This window comes from Balaenoptera physalus (genome assembly GCF_965194825.1).
Source record: "Balaenoptera physalus genome assembly, chromosome: 8".
NCBI lineage: Eukaryota > Metazoa > Chordata > Mammalia > Artiodactyla > Balaenopteridae > Balaenoptera > Balaenoptera physalus.
The window spans coordinates 85,311,134-85,333,429 of record NC_138887.1 but is presented as its reverse complement, the minus strand read 5'-3'; the positions used below and the strand labels follow the sequence as shown (position 1 = coordinate 85,333,429).

The 22,296-nt window shown below is 36.9% G+C and overlaps 1 long non-coding RNA gene across 2 annotated transcripts in view; it reads left to right on the top strand.

Annotated features, from left to right (window-relative positions):
* Positions 1–22,296, top strand: part of LOC309665753 — a 180,469-nt gene that overhangs the window by 23,158 nt on the left and 135,015 nt on the right. The window contains exon 1 of one of the 2 annotated variants that reach the window (XR_014266660.1): positions 3,401–16,419. The exons of the other annotated variant lie outside the window; for it this stretch is intronic. This is a non-coding gene — a long non-coding RNA (uncharacterized lncRNA). Of the gene's footprint in view, positions 1–3,400; positions 16,420–22,296 lie in introns of those variants that run through there. 2 annotated transcript variants of the gene reach the window in all.

Below are 22,296 nucleotides of genomic sequence, written 5' to 3'. Positions count from 1 at the left end.
ACCAGCAGCCCTATATTAGATCAGAGTTTCCTAATGTGCAGGTTCTTCTCCTACAGCGCACCCCACTGCATGGGCAGGTACCATTTGGCCTCCACCATGTTACCCTGGGGTTTGGGAAACTCATGCAAGATGTTGCTCTGGTTGCTGCTTTTACTGTGAATAATAAACTGTCTTTGTTTCTAACCCTGAGGCCTCATGTTTTCTCTCTCTCTCTCTCTCTCTCTCTCTCTCTGTGTGTGTGTGTGTGAGAGAGAGAGAGAGAGAGATAGTACTCAAAATATTATATGTATATATGTATGTACAGGCTACATACATACATACATGCTGTGGCGGTCTAAATCATTTACTTGCAGATAAGGTTAAATCTCATTCCCTTCACAGTATCTGATAACAGTTTCCTCACAAAGTGGTCACTGTGTTCAAAAGGCAGTTGTCTGGAGAGAGACAGAACCAGGTGGAAGAAGTATCACTTTGAATATCATAGCGTCAGAAGCCATGCTATGTCAGTCTTGATGGATTTCATTGGTTGATCACTCACAAGGGCCTGTCTAGGTTCAAGGTTAGAGGAAGTAGACATGAACTCTTAATAGGAGAGTGGTAAGATTCTGGAAGAAAGTGTGAGACCAGAAATATTGCTGGGACATTTTTGGAAATATCAATACGACTTGGATCAATATGATCAATACAAGTTGTGTATCAGTACAACTGAAGGTATCTCATCCTGTTTAACTTCTGCATAGTTTAAGTTCCTATTGATGGACATTGAGAAATTCCACTTTTCCTTTAGCTTGGGATTCCTAAGATAGTAATGTGTAAAGCAAAGGCTTATATGCTGTAACATTATAGGTTTGTCCAATCGTAGGGGGTTAGTGAGAGAGAAAAGGGGAGTGAGACAGGATGGCGGGAGAGCCAAAATGGGGATGATTTATTGAGCTGCCCGCTGCTCAGTATCCAGCACAATTGATCGCTCAGTTTTGCAGAACCATATTCTAAGAGGCGACATAAACATTGTCTCAGGACAAGGAAGGAAGGGAGAGTAATTTATCTGCTGACTCCCATCTCACATTGTTCAAAATCTTCTCGTGGGACATCCTTTCCTCTGTGCATCACGTGTGTGCTTGGGAGCTGCCACTTCTACCTTAGACTCAGTAAATATGAAGTACTTACAAGAGATGTTGAATATTTTTCTAACATGTCCTGAATTTTGGTATAAAGATCATCTATCTACATAAATTCATGTGTACTTGCCAAATTATATCCTTAAAATAAGTTACAGAATTGAAATCTCAAGATTATCACATGTACATTTTAAATTTTGCCTTCTATTGACAAATATTACTAATGTTCCCCCTGTACAATTTATACTCTACCAAGGAATCAGAGAACTTAATCTCATATTCTAGACTTAATCAATGTCCTAACTGCTAACAATCTGAAAGGAAAAAAGAATTTTTTTGTTTTCCTAGTTTCTGTTTGATTTGTTTTCTGAGGATGAACATCTTCTTCCATGCTTATGGATTATCTTCTTTTTTCCTTTAGTAAATTGTTTTTCATATTTTTAAAAATTTTTTTCAAGGAGGGTATTCCCTTTTTCTTTTTGATGGTTTAGCTATATGGATAATGAAGAAGTAATGTTCGTCTAAGTTTGCACATATGTTTTTCAGTTCTCATTTCTCTATTATTTTAATTTTGTTTTTCATCTCTTTTATCAAACAAAGGATGAAAATCTATCAGTCTTTTGCTTTCTGACTATTAAGCATTCAATCTTATATTTTATTTTGTATTATATTTTCTAATTTATCATGCCTGGTATATATCTTTTTTTTTCCCTGAACTTTATTTGTTCATTAGACATTATACTATCTGTTTCTAGTAGTTTTCCCATTGATTTTCTTTGAATTTCTAGTTAGATAATTATATCATCTTTGAATACTATTATTTTCTCTATATATTTACATGTGCATATTTTCAGTTTTTTAAATGTTTTTAAATTATTACATTATGAAAATTTTCTCAGACCACTAAAAATATGAATTTAAATTCATGAATTATTTTCTACCTATGTACATAATCTAATTTTGGACCCTCAGTTTGTTAGTATTTTTTAACATTTATAAATAATGCTATAATAATTACCTTTATAAATGAATCTTTTCTACATTTCTGAAAATTGCCATGGAACCAATTTCTAGAGGTAGAATTAGTGGGTTAAAAGTAGGACCAGTTTTACACCTCTTAATGCATATTGTTATATTGTCAAATTGCTTGCCAGAAGTGTTTATTGCTACTTAATTCCAGTGGCAGTGTATGGGAATGTCCATCTCACTTGTACTTTATTACCACTGTGTTCTATCACTTATTTTAATTTTTATTAATTTGATAAGTGATAAATATTATTGTTTTAATTTACATTTTGCTTTGATTCCTAGTACATAGGAATATTTTCTCATATGCTCATTAGTGATTTGTGTTTCATCTGGGATTTTTTTCTTTCACGAACTTAGTCCATTTTAAAATTTCTATTTTTTTTAATATTGATTTATATAATAAGTACATTAATCAATCATGAGTTATACTTGGGGGCAAGTATGTTTCCTACATAGTAGTTTGCATTTTAATTTCATAGACAAATATACTTTTTGTTTTAGTAAAGTCAAATCTCTTCATTATTATACCTTTCTGATTTCTTTTGGTTCTTGCAAATTCTCTTTCATCAAAAGGTCAGATGGATAAATACACTGATTTTTTAAAATTAATAACATTTATTTTTAGAGCAGTTTTAGATTCACAGCAAAATTGCGGAGAAAGGATAGACAGTGCCCTTATACCATCTATCTCCATACATGCACAACTTCCCCCAGTCTATATTCTACCCCACAGTGGTGTATTTGTTACAAATGATTAACCTACATTAGCACCAAAGTCATTATCAGCCAAAGTCCATCGTTTACATTAGGCTTCATTCTTGGTGGTGTCCTTTCTATTGGTTTTGACAAATATATAACATGAATGCACCATTGTGGTACATTCATAACAGTTTCACTCCCCTAAACATCTCCTGTGCTCTGCCTATTCGTCCCTCTCTCCCCCCAACCTCTGGCAACCACAGATTCTTTAACTATCTCCATAGTTTTGCCTTTTCCAGAATGTAAAGTACAGTTGACTCTTGAACAACTAAGGGGGGTGTTCAAGAGTCAACTGGGGGGTGGAGGTGGGGTTAGGAGCGCTGACTCCCAACTCAGTGGAAAATCCTCTATAACTTTACAGTCGGCCGTCGTTAACTGCAATTCCACATCTGCAGATTCAACCAATCTCGGATCATGTGGTACTGTTGTATGTATTTAGTGAAAAAAATCCACATGCAAGTGGACCTGTGCAGTTCAATAAATTCAGGAAGAAAAAAAAAGCTATATACCAGGTATGATAAATTAGAAAATATAATAAAAAATAAAATATAAGATTGAATGCTTAATAGAAAGCAAAAGCAAAAGACTGATAGACTTTCGTTCTTTGTTTGATAAAAGATGAAAAACAAAATAAAAAAGAAATGAGAAATGAAAAACTTATGTGCAGACTTAGACAAACACTACTTCTTCAAGGGTCAACTCTAGTCGGAATCACAGTATGTAGCCTTTTCAGATGGGCTTCTTACATGTAGTAATAATCATTTAAGATTACTCCATTCCAATTTCTCAGTCCTGCAATTAGTTCAGCTCTTTTTTTTCCACTTTGGTTTCTCCTTTGCTGTGGGGTTGATATAACCTTGGGAACTTAGCATCTTCTTAACCTCAACTTTCAGCCCTGGTCATTAATTCTGGGTCAAGACTCATTCATTGCCCTGTTACAGAGAAACAAAATTGGAAAACCATATATACCAAAATATATTACAGTGATTAATAGAGAAAGGAATGAATTTTACTTTCTTCTTTGTACTTTCTCTATTATCTGAAATTTTTTCAAGTAAGTATGTGTTACATTTATTATAATCAGGCTAAAAGAAATATATTTAAAATAAAATATATGTTGCTAGTGCAAAAATACAAGCAGAAAGTCAGTTGCTTTGCATATATTATATTTTCCCCCACCCATGCTGTACATTTTTAAAAGCTTTACAACAAACCTTTTTTTTTAATTGAAATATAGTTGATTGACAATGCTGTGTTAGTTTCAGGTATACAGCCAAGTGATTCAGTGAGAGATATATATATATATGTGTGTATGTATATATATATATATATATATATATATATATATATATATATATATAAACTTTTTAGATTCATTTCCAAAAATAAATAAATAAAATTAATTTAAAAAAAGTGTTTATCATTTTTGCAACGTTTCCCCTTGTTTCCCTTAGCATTTTATACATGCCTCTAAATACACATTTACCTCTAATAAATCATATTTATTTAATAGTTTGTTATATTTCTGGAAAGCAGAATCTAAGCCCGTTTGATCTTTGCATTTCCCACCTCTTCAGTGGAACTGGCAAACAATAGATGTTGAAAAATGTTTCTCAAATGAATATTAAATGAATGCACTAACTGGTGTGCTCTGGGGATCCAGAGACCTCTCTGGCAACAGTGTTGGCTCAGCAATGACAGCAATCTTTTAAAAATGCAAATCTAATCATGTCACTTTTCTGCTTAAATCCATCCAAAGGCTTCATGCTTCACTTAGATCCTAAGCCTTGGCGTGAAATCCACAATCTTTACTGGCCTGTCTCCCCTTCCTCCTCCTCCAGGCTTGTCTCTCCTCACCTTCCCCCGACCAGGCAGCAGGCCTCAGCTGCCCTGGCTCCCTCTGCCTGGGATATTCTTCCCTGGGCACTCGTTAGCTGTTCCTTCCTCCAACTTCAGGTCTAGGTGTGGATACCACTTCCTCCTTGAGGCCCTATCCAAATCCTATTTCCCTAGCGTCATCTCACTTTGGTGCTTTATACATTTTATGGTGCTTACTTCAATGTGTAATTTACATTTATCTCTGTCATTTTTGTTTAAAGTCTGTCCTGTTTACTAGCCTTTAATCTCCACTATGGCAGGGACCTTGTATATTTTGTTCTAACATGTATTTCCAGCATAGTGCTTGAGACTTACTTGCCCAATAAATATGAATGAATGAGTAACAAGCTTTAGGATTGTACCTACTATAGATATTTTTCTCCTCCTCTAGTTTCTCTTTATTTTTAACCCTAATGCCCCATACTTATCTAATAATTACAGTATTCTGTTAACTGTTTGGCTGGCCCCCTCCATATCCATACTATTATCACCTTTGAATCACACAGTGTTAAAAAAATTTCTAGCTCTCAAATGAATAATAAATTGGTGTGTTTCTTCTAATATTTTGCCCAACAAACTTGAAATTAAGCTTTTCTTTGCTTACCTTTTTTGGATTTCTTCACGATAATATGGCAGAAGGCAGTTGCTGAATCATCTTCTTAAAACCTTTACTGTAATGTTAGGAATGAATGCAGTACTATTTAAAGTTCATGCTCACTATCCTCTTTGTCTTTTTGTTATTGTTGTTACTCCTCATAAAAGCTGACTTTTAGCATCACCAGTACAACGCTGTACAGACCATCATGAGTAATCCAATAATAACCATGCATTTTATCTCAGATTTTTTTTTTTATCTGATTCGATAAAGCTAATTTAGTTTTTCTAAGCTCTGGTCTTAAATCTAATTAAGACATCTTAAATTGCTCCATCTCCATTTGGGTAGTCTGCTTTGCCCATAATTTTCAGGTTTCAAGACTTCTCTAATGAATTTCTTCCATTGCTTTTCTGCAATTACGCTTCTCTTCCATTAAACTCTGTCAGACTTAGTCATAAAGCAAACTGCTAGCCAATCAGTCTCATTAATTAAGAGCAAAAGAAGATTTTTAAAGAAATTCCCTTTTATACAAGGTAATATAGAGGAATGACATCATTTTGCAAATGTCCACATATCCTTTTTTCAGCATGGCCAGTTACGGGTATTTTGGAAACTTATTTCTTCCCCCTCTTCCTCACCTCTTTTGTGTCTCTGACCTCTCAAAATCGCCTGTCCCTCCAACCTCCACTAAAGGTTAAAACACAGTAACAACCACATACTAAGATAGAGGGAGGGGCTGAGGAAGGTGGCCTGTGGTTTGCCCTTTGGCTGCAGAGTACAGCAGCACTTGCCAGCCCCAGGCCTTCCTAGTTGAATATGTCACTTCCCCATCACAATCTGCCTCTGTTGTCCTGTGGCCTGTGGACCTGAACTCAAGCCTTCATTTCAAAGGCATTATGCTACGGCACGCCATCTGGTCAGCTGGCCCCGCATCCAAAGAGATTTGGAATCACAGTGCAGAGGAGCTAATTATGTTCTGTGAGTGTTTCGTGATTTGCTATTCTAGCCAAATAAACAAAACTAAATTATTTAAATATTTCCTTTCTGTTCTCCCTGTTCATCAGATTCAAAAGTATAGGAGAAAAAAAATCTCTAAATAGTGAGAAAATTATTGGAGAAGCTATTGAGTCCATTTTGCATAACTGATCCTGCATATGTTCTAAATTGTAACCCTTTTGGACTTGAGATTGATAAGAATATTTCATGTGTTTCTGCCCTATTTTACAGCAGACGGTTTTCATGCTACGTGCTTTAATATATGTCTGTACCATTAATGTATCACTTGAGGCTCTACAGTTCAAAGCTTTGAGTGTACTTTATGAATTTGAGATTTACTGACCTAGTGTTTATTTTAACAAAGACATATTTATGTTTGTACCTTTTTGAAAAGCAGGCCATTGGGATAGAGGCAAATTTTAAAATCTTAAATCTGTTCTTAGATGTAATTTGATAATGGACTCATGGTTCTTTCCGGTTACTTCTGCAAATGCTTAAGCACCTTCTGTTTGCCAATCCAGATATTATCCAACTTGTACTCAGTAGCTCTTACCTACAAATTAATTTCCCCCTAAACCCCAGTTCTTAAAAGAAGACTTCAAGCAATAGTATTTCAATATTTGTTAATTCTATAATATGTCTACTGAAGTCCTGTAAAATTTGATTTGAAATGCAGTGTGAATGGCAAATCTATTATGATGAAAGAAATCCAGGAAGCTATAAAGCAAGCATGAACATATTCATGTGGGAATATTTGTCTAAAGTCTAATTAAACTAAGTGATTCTAGATTAACCTTACTAGTTATCTAAAAATAAATACCTATAGAGAAAAGATCCTGCTTTGTAATCTATCATTAATTTTCATGCATAGATTTCTCATTATAAACTTCAAGGATAAGAGCTATCTCTTTTCAGTCATCTCATCTGTTGTTTATATATTGAGAACATATAAATGTCAATTAAAACTTTTGAAGTAAATGTTCTATTGAGAAGCATGTATTAAACGCTTGTTAATCCATCTGGTGTGGACTTTAAAATCCAGGGCTTTAAAATCTAAAGCTAATTATACATGTAGAAGTGCTACTTTTTTCTGCTTTATTGAATGGCCCCCTGAATTAAATAAACATCATTACATAGTATCCTTTTTGCTTGAACACTTAGTGCCTTCTCACTGCTAGAACCCAGCCAATTGTTTGTTATAATTAAATATTACCAAAATTGAGTTTATCCCCACCAGATTGCTAAAATGTGTAATTAACAGTTCCATTAATACCAGATAGTTTTAAATATTCTTTGAAAGAAAGTTCAGCCTGTGGGCTTGTATGCAGAAGTTTTAAAAAAATAGCATATAGAAAATAAACAAGAAGTTTTTTCTTAAGATGAATATGTATGTGAAATAATCATTTGGGGCGAGGGCACATAATTTTTAATTGCCCTTTCAAATATCACATTGTATGCACACAAATTATAAAAGACAGACACTTTAAAGTCTTGATATAATGTTTCTAAATACAGTTTCATTCTGTCACATGTAAATTTAAATTATTTCAAGCCAGCATATAGATAACAAGTCATCCCATGGAATATTCTACCTTTCTTTTTTCCCCTTCTTAATTATGTCTAAACAGAACTTAACCGATATCAGATGAACCACAGTTATCTCCTGTACCAGACTGTAAACTGTTTGAGACAAGAATCAATTTCTAATTTATTTTTATATGTTATAGAGCTCTTAATAGATTCTTAGCATATCAATGTGTGGGTCAGGATCCCATAAGGAAAGAGATGGTACACTTCATTGGTGTAATTGCGGAGTGTTTAGTAAGGAGACTAGTTATAAAGATATGAGCAGGGATAAGGGAGAGACAACAAAGATGGTGAAGCACTCTTGGGCTAGCAACAGCAGGAAGCTATTATCACTCCTTGGTCTGAGGGCCAAAAGTGGGGAGAGGTTACTGGGATCTGAAAAGAGCTGTGGCTGAGATTGTAGCTGTAGTAGAGAACTGCTGGCAAGAGCTGTAGCCTTTTGAGGGGTTCAGGCTATGGCAGAAGTGAAACCCAGCAGAAATAGAGCCTCATTCCCTTATGCCTTCTCAATGGTTTTCATTGGCCTATTACTGGCTAAACCAAAACAAAAGCCAGGGACTAGAGAAGTCCATCAGTATATTCCATCAACGACTGCATCCACAAGCACAGAGAAAGATGGAGAAAGGTAAAGAGTAGATGGAAACAAGGGAAGGAGGGTTGTGTGCAAGCAGGGAATGTCTGTCTTAGTAGATGTTCATTTAATGAGTGGGACAGTGATGAAGTCTTTAAATGTTTTAACTCAAATATGTTTGCTTAATTGTGGTGCTTAAATTTCACTGCACTCTCTCAAACCATTAATCTGGGTGTATATATAATTGAGTACTTGGGTAAGAGGAAAGCTGTAAGAGAAGGCAGCAGTTCAGGGAGACATACCCCACATACACTTTTAAGGACTGATCTTTTCTGTCATAAATATGATTTTTGGTAAATCTATACCCAGGTCAACAGAGAATGAAATTTGTGTTAACCTAATTTGAAAATGAATTAACCTTTTAGCACAGCCTGTATTAGTCTAATATGCCTTCTGTTTTTTGTTTGTTTAATTGACTAAGCATTGTTTACAAGTCCTAATGATTACTTTGTTCATTTGATGTTTCTGCTGATGTCTATCTATAACTAATGCATATAAATAGCATAATTTTGCAAATAACTAATGGAGTTAGTTATTTAAAGATATTCCAAGATCTGTCTTTCACTGAACAAAATAATCCCTTCATTATGTGAATCAACATCTCCTAATTTATCTTTTGTTTACGTCTGTATGTTCGTATATTAAAATGGCTTAAATCAAGGGATTTAAGGGACAAACAACAACACTGAAATGAATTGTTGAGCTGAAGAATGCAGTGATATTGATTGTGTTGTTAAATCAGTCATACTAATAAGGACATCTAATAGACCTAAAGTGTTGAGTATTTGTGGGAAATAAAATTACTAGATCTTAAAACATTTAAGGCTACATTAATTGATGACAGAGATTTCTCCTTGTGATTTTTTGTTTTTTCTGGCTCAAACTAACTGTTCCATGTTTCTAATGGAACTTAGAAGTGCATTTAATAAATAAATCATTAGGACCTGTAAAACCATAGATCCCAAAGAGAAGTATACAAGTCACAAGAAACACAAAGAACAATCCATTGGGATGCATTAAGAAAAAATAATAAAATATCTACTTCTATTTAATTTCATCAAAAATTAAGTCAAAATGTTGATTAACAGTAGAACCTATATATTGGTTATAAATAAATTTACATTTATTAGGAGGGCATGCTCAAAGATTCTTTAGAAATATATGATTGAAGGCCCAGATAACTACTGACTGAACCTGATGATTTAGGAGGCTAAGAATTAGTCTATTAAAAATTGTAACTACTATTTCCACCTAAGACCATAAGTATATATCTTAAGCCAAGGCTTCTTCTGGCAGAACAGTAACATTTACTCTTCCAGAGATTTATTTATTAGGAATAAACAAAATGGATCCCCCTAGTCTAGGCCCCAGAGCCAGTATGTTCATAGTCTGTTGGTCTGTCACCGTGAGTCATCCCCAGCCTATAAATTGGAATTGACGGGTAGAAATTGAAGACCGAATTGCCAGGCCTTCTGGGCATGTTCATGTCCAAACCATGCTGGAATTCCTGCTGGGAAAGAAAGCACAGTTTAGACTTCACCCTCAACTCCACCCCAATCATCTTATAGCTTCAACCAACTAAAAAGTAGCTGGAGGTCCCTACATGGTCTACATCACCCTATCTTCTTTAGATTGTATTACTGGTTTTTTTTTTTAAACAAAGGTGGGCAACAACAGTTATCATTCTTCTCTGTGTCAAATAAAACCGTACCGAGCTATCTGTGTAAAGACAAATGAACAACTTCACCTTCGCTCCGTCATCTCATTCCTCTGAGTAACCAGTGTTAGATAGTTATCTGCAGGGTAGCGTCCCTTCTCTATGCTCATTTAAAGATAGATACACACCCACCGAAACAGATTTTTGCATTTTCCCTTCACTTACCTGTTTCCTTCTCTCTCTCCCCCCACCCCCTGCCTGCCTTTCTCTTCTTTCTCCCTCCCTCTTTTTCTCCCTCCCTTTCCTAAACTGGAATGATACTATATACATATATTCTGTCACTTGCTTCTTTTTGTACAAGGTATCACATTCATCCCCCTGATGTCAATACCTATAGATGCAATTCATTCTTTTTATTAGCTGTATGATATTCCATAATATGGAGGTAGCATGTTTTCTTTAATCATTCCTCTACTGATGAACATTCAGGTTGTTTCTAGCTTTGTGCCTCTACTGACAATACTGCAATAAACAACTTTGTACAGAAATCCTTATGTATGCTCCTTTAAATGTGTATGAAAAAATCCCCCAAACTTAGATTACCAATTCAAAAGGTACCTTTACCTTTAAATTGTAATGTATATTACCATATTACTTTCCAGAAAGGTGGTGGCAATAAACATGGCCATAAGCAGTAAGTGAGTTTCCCTTCATCCCTAGGCATCCTTACTAATACTGGATGTTATCAATCTTTTCCATTTTTTCCAATTTGATAGGTAAAAATAAAATAGAATTTCATTAATGCTTTATGTTTCATTATACCACACCAGCTACCTGAAGTACAAGGGCAACAAATAGAAGGCCTAGGGTCACAGAAGTTTTTAAGGGGTTTCTCTAATAACTGATGATGCATGAGAGGATTTTGCCATGTGTGTTTATGCATGTACCCCCTCCCCCACTCCAAATTACAACAGTACTTGTATATTCAGGTCTTACCCTCAGAGAAATTCTGGGAAACAGTCAACTGGAACATATGAATTGAGTAGGCTGACAGAACAGTGAGAATACAAGGGCCAATATGAATTCAACCTTATCATTTCTTAACTGTCTCTAGAGGAATTCCATCCTACCAAGTCATATGTTTACAAAGAGCTCAGCTTCTCCTCACCCCAATTTATGCAATACTGACTGAGATTTGTTATCCTATTAACTCACCACAGGATCTGTAATTCATTAAAACATGTCATTTGTAGGTGCTTCCAGCTACAAATGAGAGTGAACAATTGGGTGTTGCCCTGGGTCTAAATGTAATTACAATGTTCAATTCAGCATATGCCATGCTCTGCAAAGTCATTGACGCGTCAGGGTAGACAGCAACCCCCCCTAATGTGATATATTTGAAGAAAGATTTGTTAAATGAGAAGAACAAGAGAAAAGAGACAATGAGAATAATACACAGGATTATTAAAAGATTTTAAATCTTCTATTATTTAGCATTTATTGAATACAGTTTCATACATGTAATAATAATAGATCTTATTACTACCCAGTTAAATTCACAAAGAAAGAAAAAAGATTTAGGAATAAAAATATAGCTACTAAGTTTAGCTCAGAACTATCTTTAGGGAACAAAGGCAAGTATGTCAGTTAGGAGAAATAAATTTGAAATTTACAACCAAACAGCTTCATTTTCCTGGCTCAGCTACCCCTGGTCGTTTTCTCCACTTTCTGGTTTTCCTTGGTCCCAGGGCTCTCTGGATGTTTGGGGATACTTTCTGGCAGCTTTCTAAGAGTCTTTGCTTGATAATCTGAGACTTTTGAGGACAAAAATTTCAGAGTCTGTAGAAAGCTCTGCCGTACCCCATATTTGGTTGGTGGATCAGATCTTTGGTCTCAGGTAATAAACACCTTTGTTCCTCAGCATCCAATAATAGAGTCATACTACCCCCATCCAGACAAGTTCTTTCGCATCACCCCTGAAATGGGTCCCTCAGCCCTACTTTTTTTTGGGACTTTTGCAATAAGGATTTGTTTTGTTTTTTGTTTTCTTTTGTTCCATTTTGTTTCTTTGGTGAAGCAAATGCTTCTTCTGCTCTGAGCACTAGAGGTGATTTAGTTACCTATTTTACGTAATTATTCCTTCCTGGGGTGTCTTGTGGCGACATTATGAGCTCACATGCCACAGATGACTAGTCCATAGTCAGGAAGAAATTTCCAGATGAGTGTTTCCACCTGAAGCCCACCCTGCAGATGGCTCTCAGTGTTTACCTCTCATCTGTTCTTCTGGTTACATGGTAAGGGAGTGGACTTCTGGCAGGTGGCAAAAGGCACCTGTGTCATGGAACCATGTTCTGGTTTGCTTCAATAAGTTAGGATCTCTGAGAGGTTCCCCATTGCCTACTGTGATCAGTTCTTCTATTGCTTTCTGTTAAGGTTTTATTAATCCCTACAATTCTCTTTGTAGCAGGAGACAAACCCAACCCTAGTCTATTTTCATAGCCTGTGCTGTCACAAGCCATAAGTTTCTCTTCTTTAACCTGACTGGAATTCAGCGATAAGTTTTTCATTAAATAATAAATACTAAACTACAAAAGCAGTAAACATAAATATTTAGTTCTTTGTTCCAATAATGGTGACACAGTTGGAAGGAAGGAAGACAAAGCTTTCTTCCTCCCTGTGACTGTCTGCTATTTTGTCACTGGTTTCTCTTACGATCAGTTGCTAGAACAATGATTAGAAACATCCTTGCAGGACTGTTTTGGGCTAATTTGTATATGCGTTCGTTGTAGGGGAGGAAAATCTTCCTTCTATCCTCTTAAGTTCTGTGGCTGGGCCTGAGAATTAAATTGATATAAGACAGATTAATGAGAGAAAGTTTTTAAATACTTTATGGGCACATGAGAGTCCTCATAAGAAAAGGGAAGACTCAAAGAAGCGGTTAGGACTAAGAGTTTATATACTTTTTTTAAACAAAGAATGATAAATTTGTGGAGAAATGACAAGACAAAGGGGTTTCAGTTAGGGGCAGTAAATTGTGGGAAAATGATTAGGAAGTGTATGGGGGAAACTAATGGAAGACAAGGGTTATTTTAGTGGGTTTGTATAGATCCATTTCTGCATAGGTTCCCAGTTTCCAGTGATAAGAATGTTCTCTTCCTGGTACAGGGAGGTCATCTCTCTCATGCGAAGTTGTATGGCCTGCTTTTAAGTATAAAGGAGGAAGAGAGAGCCCTTCCTACATCTGCTGTCTCTTAAGTGCCTTTAGCTCAAAATAATCAGTATGCCAAAGTGGCATGTTCTGATCCCCTTAAGTATGTAACATGTACATTGGCTTTAGCCCTTCTTAACTTCTTTGTGTTAATATGGCAGATGAGGCCTGATTTATGTCTGGTGGCCATTTCTTAAATGATAGACTGCTGTGCTAGGCTGGGAAAGGGCTGTACTAAATTGAGTGTACTACAGAGGTAACTACATCTGGTATGTTTCTTTGGAGGCCCCTATTTACAAAATATAATTAAGATTTATTATAATAAAAACTTGGGGAAACTTTATAAATAAATTGCAGTAAAAACTAGGAAATTCGAAATAAACTCAGAACAAGCAATGAAATTATACGGAGGAAAAGTCAGAAGCAACTTCAAATGGATTTATTAATGTGGATGAGCTCTAAACCTAACTCTGAAGTTATTGGCAACTAAAGTAAAAAAAAGAAAATACTTTGGTTTACCTAGTTCTCCTTGTTGAACTCAAGAGACCTTTCATATTCGTCTCAGGGGTCCGCAGTGCACAGTCTGGTAAGTAAAGGCGTGAAGAGGCTTGGTGTGAACCGTAGAGAATGGTATAGCTTGTGTTTGCCCCATGCAAAGAAATTCAAACTAAAACCAAACCAAAACCGCGTCTTTCCTGGCCAGATGAAACCACAGGTGGGGATAGGGATAGATACCAATTAATAACTCCTGAGCTAGAATTGAAATCCAGGAGAAATTTATCACATAGGTCTGTCTATTTGGCATTCTGTAATATAAAATGCAATGGATAATGTATAAATTATTTTATTGAAAGAGCACAGAAATGGCTGTTGCTATAAAAGGTCTTTCTAACATTGAACCTCTGAAAAAGCTGAAGGTTTAATATTATTGGTTTGCCTTAATGAATATACTATGAAGTCGCTAGAAATCAGACATGCCCCCAAATGGTCTAAGAATGCCAGTAGGTGGAAGGATATAATTAAGGATACTTCAATTTAGTGATAGAGTTTTTCTAAGAGATCCACTTTCCCTTATTCTGGAGTGAATATCTCCCATGATTTTGAGTTAGCAGTGTAAAAAACCTTCTGCGGCCCTTCAGTTAAATAAGAGAAGCGCCATTCAAGGTGTATTGATTACATCTTGTGTATGAGATAGGGGATGGCGGGGAGGAGGCGGGCATTGTACATCATCTGTAGAGTTCCCAGAGGAAAACAGGTCAGGAATGCACTGGAAGGAACAAAGAAAACACGTCTAGTCCTTTCTCCTACTCACTTGGTTCCTAACGTCAGCTTCTCAGGTCAAAAACTCATCTTTACATCATATGTGGTTATGTCCTTTAGATGGTGAGAATAAACTGAATCCTGCCCCCCTCCCCCATTTTCTTACTGCTCAGTGATGTTTGATCTCTAGAATTTCTATGAAAAATTCTAAGTTGCTTGCTGGTACTTGTGGGGGAAAAAGAACCTTTTCACTATTTTCACCATTCTGTGTCAAATAGCTATGAAATGCCTGTTTAGGGTTGACTGGCAGGTCACGTGATATAAACTCAGTTCTTGGTGGATGTGGAGAGGTACAGAGCACGCTTGGGTTTCACAATGTTCTGAGCTAACCCAAGGTCCCCAGACCAGGTAAAGCAACAGAGAAGCTACTAAACATGCCACCAGCAGTCCCCTTTCAGACTGTGAAAGAATTAAGGGAGGCCGGCTTGTCTGCTGAAGACAGTGGCGAAACCTCTGACCACTGGCCCCAGACAAAGGAAGTGTTAGCTCCTGGGAATCCCTGACCTCCAGGATGACTGACTCTGCTCAGAGGTCATTTAGCGAAACCGAAGAATAGGCAAGGATAAAGACAGTACAGTGCAAACACTGGCTCAAATTAGAATGACAGAGTGGTTTTGAAGTCAAGTTAGTTTGGAAGCATCTCAAACCCCAGCTGGAATCTATAGATTCAGTTAAGGACTTTCACCTGGGCCTTTAACGAGTCTCTTTGTTTCAAAGCACTGAGCACTTTAGACTTCGCCTGGCAAAAAGTAACATCTGGGCACCTCTCAATAAATCAGTGACCCCAAATGTCTAAAGAGCAAATGAAACTTCTAAAGGCTCTTTCCCTCTAGAATTTTTGTCAGTCTTCCTTTAGTGCATGCCTATTTTCATACTTGCTACTTCAACTCTTTTAAGTTTTATTCAGATATTTGTAATGTCTTGTAATAGTCCTCTTTGATATGTTTTCATTTGGTTCTTCATTTTGCAATGAAATCTTAATTGCCAACCTGGCCGCCTGGGACTTCTGGCTAAATGTGCAGTATAATTTAGGGGATGTAAGGAATGTGTTTGAGGGGCTAAGAATTTGTCATTACAGTGTGGTAGGCAGAATACTAAAGGCGTCCTCTCTAGAGGACGTTTTTCAATCAAACCCTCCCCTAGGAACTGCTGTGAAAGGACTTTACAGACAGTTAAGGTTAATAATCAGCTGATCTTAAAAGAGGGCAAGGAGCTTGGGTTTTTCCAGGTGGGTCCAGTATAATCACATGAGTCTTTAAAATCAGAGGAGGAAGACCAGAGAGTCGGTCAGAGAGATGCAGTTGAAGAGAGAGGGGCAGAGAAGGGAGGAGGCGGAGGCGGAGGGAGAGGTCTAGAGACGTGGAACATGAGACGGACTCAGTTCATTGCCTCTGGCTTTAAATACGGAGAAAGGGGTCCAGGAGTCAAAGTGCGACTCCTAGAAGCTGACGATAACCCCTGCCCCACAGCCAGCGAGGAAGTAGGACCTCCGTCCTACAGCTGCCTGGAAGTAAATTCAGCCAACAACCTGAATCATTTTCCAAGTGGATGCTCCCCCAGAACCAGGCAGCGGACACCTTGATTTCGGCTGTGGGAAGCCCAGGGCAACCAGACCCACCCTCTGACCTTCAGAACTGTAAGGTAATAGATCTGTGTTGTTTCAAGCCTGCATATGATCACTTGTTTTAAGTTTGCTTAATTGGTTAGAGCGGCGATAAAAAACTGATACATGTAAGGCTCAGCATGCCTAGGAGTGCCTTAGTGCCCAGGGTGACTTGAGTTCGACTATAACTAGTCAGGAAGAGGGATGGCTGAATGGAGGAAAGAGAGAATGAAAGCAGGAGGAGGAGAGAAGGGGTCTAACATTACAAAGTGGAGGCACTTTCACCTGCATTCCTTTTCAGGAGACTGTGACCCCAAGTGGCTTCTTGCATGCCTGATGGTATTAGTTTCTCACATGACTGATTCTAATCTTTAAATATTTCAGTGGCTTTTGGGGGGGGGGTAAAAGATGGACTTCTTGATTATAAACTGTATACTATCGAGTACATTATATTTATGTATAATTAGAGGGTTATGTTTGGAAAACCATACCTACTGTACTTTAAAGAAAATATAAGGGATTTTCAAGGGTATTTTGATTTCAGGCTATTTTTGCCTAATAGGCTGATTTTAGAAACCAACTCCCACGTAAGATGCAACCATTGTCCTGCGTGCTACCTCTCCTGGCCACAGCCTTAGGAGAACTTGAGCTTCTAGAGGGAGGCAGGCTGCAGGAAAGTGGAGTAGCCTCACTCTCTGTTGCTTAAGAAGTCATTTGACTCATGTGCACACTGTCAGCCCGTGAATTCTCCCAACTTGCTCCACACAAGAGTGGAATGTACCTTTCTCCTTTCCAAGGATTCCACAAATTATTCCTTTCTTACCTTTCTCTCATAAAAGGTAACCTGGGACATTAGTGGTAAACAATCTGATTTAATCTATGAACAGTTGGAGAGTGAGTGAAAGGGAAGAGAACCAGGCATACATGTGATTTGCTCCAGTGCTGTTCCCCCCTTGGTATCCTCTAAACCCAGGGAAAATAAGCTGATTGAGATGAATTTCCTCATCCATATTAGCCTTTCTCTTTGGATAACCAAGCTTCGAATTGCTGCTTTCTCAAATCTCTTTGTAGTTTTCTGTGTAGGAAACTGTGGAGGCCTCCCACAGATTCACTCATTTGAATAAAAATACATTTCTTCTGACCTCTACGACCTTCAGGAGTCTTCAAAGATGAATTTAATTATACATATTAAAAGAAACCAAACTCAGAATTTTGAGGGTTTCAGTTCTGAAACCAAATTTATTATGTTCAAAGTTGTGTCTGGATAAAAGACAAGTATAACATTAAAATATTAATCCATTCATGCCATTTAGTGATTTGAATTATTCACAGCTGCTTGTATTTTATTTCTATAAGAATATGGCTTTTGTCTATGAAGCCAGTCAAATTGAAAGGAATATTCTTTGCTTTTAAAATCCTTCCTAGTCGAGGTTGTTTTAATATAGAACACCCCTTCTCCCCATCGTACGTTTTATGAGCTATCTTCATTAAAGCATTTACATTTGGTTGAAGCACTTAGAAAAACTAGGTAAATTGAACGCTAAGAGCTAAAGCAAAAGGCTAGGCAACTATTTCCAAATTTACAGTGCTTTGTTGCTGGTAAGCTGTTAAATCCCACTCACCCAAGCTCTCCTTCCTCCTAGAATACAAAGGAGATGATGCTTTACAAAATATTTTTGGTGTCTGTTTTTTAGTGTTCAGTATATATTGTGTAAGCTGATTTGGGAGCTTAGCTTTAGCCCCTTCCCTTTTTATGACATATGTTAAGAGTCTTCTAGGTGGAGGGCAATCCTTTTGAATTTGGGTTTCCTTATTTGTAAAAAGGCAATAGTATTTATCTTTGCCAATCTTATAGGGCCAGGGAGCTCGAATGATATACTACACAAGGATATAAACTCTAAATTATATTACTTCAACGTTATTACTAGCAATGACTTTACAGACTTAAGATATTACAAAGTTTCAGAAGGCACAGAACTTAAAATTGGTCAGAACCAAGGACTCAGAAATATCATTCAGACCTAGGATGTTTTAAGTTCTAATCTTTGTTTGATTCCAAGCATTTGAAGAAGAATATTACGCCTACTATATTTCTGCTTTACTCTTTACACGGTTCTTTCAAGCCTATTTGATTTGCTAAAATTTCCAGGGTTTTTTAGGTCCCTGGTTGCTTTCTTATGGACAGTCTTGTTAGTGTTTTACTCATAATTGAACTTTATAGAGTGAAGTAGACCTGCCCTCTTTTCATTTGAGATAAACGTTTCTATTAATATCATTGAAGGTCACACTGTTTATTTCATGATGGAATGAATTAGGAATACTGTGGGGAAGAGAGTTACTTTGAGGTAATTCTTTGGAATTTAGGAAGGGCCATTATTGATCATATAATCTAAAGATCCTTGATTTGATAAAAGAAACACGGGCCAGAGTAGTAAAGCAATTTGCCTAAGATCACCCAGCTGGTTATGAGCGAGGTAGAATTAAAAGCCAGTTCTCCTGATTTCAAGTCTAATGTTCTTTGCATTATACAGTGAAAAGGAGGAGAGCATAAAAGGAAAGATGGCTTAGAGCAGGAGTCAGCAAACTATGGCCTGTGGGCCATATGTGGTCCACTGCCTGTTTTGTAAATAAAGTTTTATGGGAACCCTGCCATGTCCATTCATTTACATATTGACTCTGGCTGTTTTCACACTGTAAGGCAGAGCTGAATAGTTATGTCGGAGATCATCTGGCCTACAAAGCATAGAATATTTACTGTCTGGTCCTTTACAGAAAAAGTTTTCTGACCTCTGGATTAGAGGAAAGATGGCTAAAAAGTCTGGTTGGGGCATTTTGTGAACAGTCTCTTTAGTTTGTGCATTTGTCCCTAATTGTGGTTTGGCATAAGCTATTTAGATATTAGGCAAAATCAGCAGGCTCTCATGATTATTTACAGGCTGATGTTAACAAATGTGAAAATATATTTGGGACTTCCCTGGTGGCACAGTGGTTAAGAATCCGCCTGCCAATGCAGGGGACACGGGTTCGAGCCCTGGCCCGGGAAGATCCCACATGCCACGGAGCAACTAAGCCCGTGCACCACAACTACTGAGCCTGCGTGCTGCAACTACTGAAGCCCACGGCCTAGAACCCGTGCTCCGTAACAAGAGAAGCCACCGCAATGAGAAGCCCGTGCACCGCTACGAAGAGTAGCCCCCACTCGCCGCAACTAGAGAAAGCCTGTGTGCAGCAACGAAGACCCAACCCAGCCATAAATAAATAAATAAATAAAATATTTTTTAAAAAAGGAAAATATATTTGCAAAAGAATGATAGATACATATTTTTAGAAGACATTTCCTATAATAGGGGGATTTATTTCCTATATTCATCCTCATAATACATTCTTTAAGCAATGGAAATGCTTAATTCAAAGAAGTGAAAACTTATGCAGGACACACAATAGCTGTATTCAAGTATGTGAAGGACTATCCTGTGAATAAAAGGATTAGAAGATGTATTTGTCTTTCAAGTCCGACTCAAATGCACTTTCACTCTTAAGCCCCTGATCACCCACTCCTCCTCCTCCCTTCTTTGGACAGAATTAATCACTCTTCTGTGCTTCCAAAATACTTTGTACGGAGTACTACTATAGCCTTTATCACACTGCGTTACAGGTAGTTGTTTATACATTTATCTCCCCAGTCAATTGTGAACTCCTTGAAAGTGAGGACAATACCTTATTCATTTTGGCATCCCCGTCATGGGGCTCAGTCCCTGGCTCATAGTAGAAGCAATCTAAATACTTGATGAATTAATGTATATTATGATATCAGAGGGCAAAGCAAGGGCCAATGTGAAATTTCAGTGAAAAGAACTTTGTGACAATATTGGCAACAATATGTCCTAAGCAGTGCTGCATAGTCATCAGAAACCAGAACTTGGGGTTAGAATGCCTGGGTTTGAATTTCTGCTGTCCTGTTTACTGTTTGTCTTTAGGTAGGTTACTTAATGTCGTAGTTTCCTTACCTTTGAAATAGAGATGATTTAGGCAGCAGTTTTCTAACTATGGTCTGCAGACCCCTGGGCATCCCAAAGACCCTTTTAAGATGTCTGTGAGGTCAAAACTATTTTTATAAGAATGCTAAGGCAGTATTTACCTTTTTCACTGAGTTTCATTGATGGTGCAAAAGCGATGGTGGGAAAACTACTGGTGCTTTAGCACAAATCAAGGCACAAAGTTGAACTAGTATTAACGTTTTCTTCATTATACACTGGCAGAAAAAAAAAAAAGTATGCCAGTTTCATTTAAGAATGTCCTGGATGAAGGAGTAAAATTACTAATTTTATTAAGTCTAAACCTTTGCATACAATGTCCTTTTTAATACTGTGTAATGAAATCAAAAGTACACATTTTTGCTACATTTTGAAGTACAGTGGCTATCTTGAGGAAAAGTACTTGTGCTATTGAGTTGCCAGCTGAACTAGCCACTACCGTACATGGTAACACCATTTTTACTTGATTCACTGATAAATTACAGTATGGTTATCCAGACTTTGGTGTTTGACAGATATCTTCCCAAAAGTTGATGAAGGGAACCTATCATTTCAAGGAAAATGACTAATAGTATTTGTTTCCAATGATTGAATTATGCTTCTAAGCATTATTTTTAATTTTGGAAAACTTATATCTTTCACCATGAGCTTTAGAGCTGCTCAATTCTTAAGGACTTCTGTGAAAATATCAGTGGTGTTATAAATTATTTTAAAATATTATATAATGAAATAAAACAACATTTGGAAAATCTGCATAATATAGTGAACTGGGATTTCCAAATGACCAGTACATGATGTTACAAAAGTATGCATTAAAATCATGCATAGGTAAAGATCATTCAAAGTACATATTAAAATATGGATGCCTTGAGACCAATAAATATATTTTAATGTAAGAGAGCTATTACATTAAGTTCTTTGGTGGGATTTCAGATTCTACATTGCAATTCTTCTTTTTTTTTTTTTTTTAAAGATTTATTGATTGATTGATTGATTGCTATGTTGGGTCTTCGTTTCTGTGCTAGGGCTTCCTGTAGTTGCGGCAAGCGGGGGCTACTCTTCATCGCGGTGCGCGGGCCTCTCACTATTGTGGCCTCTCTTGTTGCGGAGCACAGGCTCCAGACGCGCAGGCTCAGTAGTTGTGGCTCACGGGCCTAGTTGCTCCGCGGCATGTGGGATCTTCCCAGACCAGGGCGCGAACCCGTGTCCCCTGCATTAGCAGGCAGATTCTCAACCACTGCGCCACCAGGGAAGTCCGCAATTATTCTTTAAGAAACTACCATTGTCAAGTTTTGGTGTGCTATCAAAGAAGAATATCTGCAATTATGTAAAAAGACTATTAAAGTGCACCTCCCTTTTCCAACTACATACTTGCTATGTGAGGCCAATTTCTTTTCGTATACTTCAAGCAAAACAACATATTGCAAGAGAGTGAATGCAGAACCAGATATGGAAATTCAGCTGTCATCTCTTAAAGCAAACATTAAAAAGATTTATAAAAAATGTAAAACAAAGCCATTAGCCTCCCTAATTTTTTTTTGTTTTGTTTAGTGTAGGTTACTTAATCTTTGAACTTCAATTCAAAGTTCAGATTATGATTACTTATCATCAAAATGTTATTTATGTTAATATGTAATGGGATCTTCATTTTAATTTAAAAATATTTAATTGAAAATATTTATAATATTTAAAATATTTAATTTAAAAATAATTCAAAATATTTAAAAAATATCTACAATTGCCAAGATACGGAAGCAACCTAAGTGTCCATCAACAGATGAATGGATAAAGAAGATGTGGCATATATATATATGTGTGTGTGTATATATATATATATATATATACACACACACACACACACACACACACACACACACACAC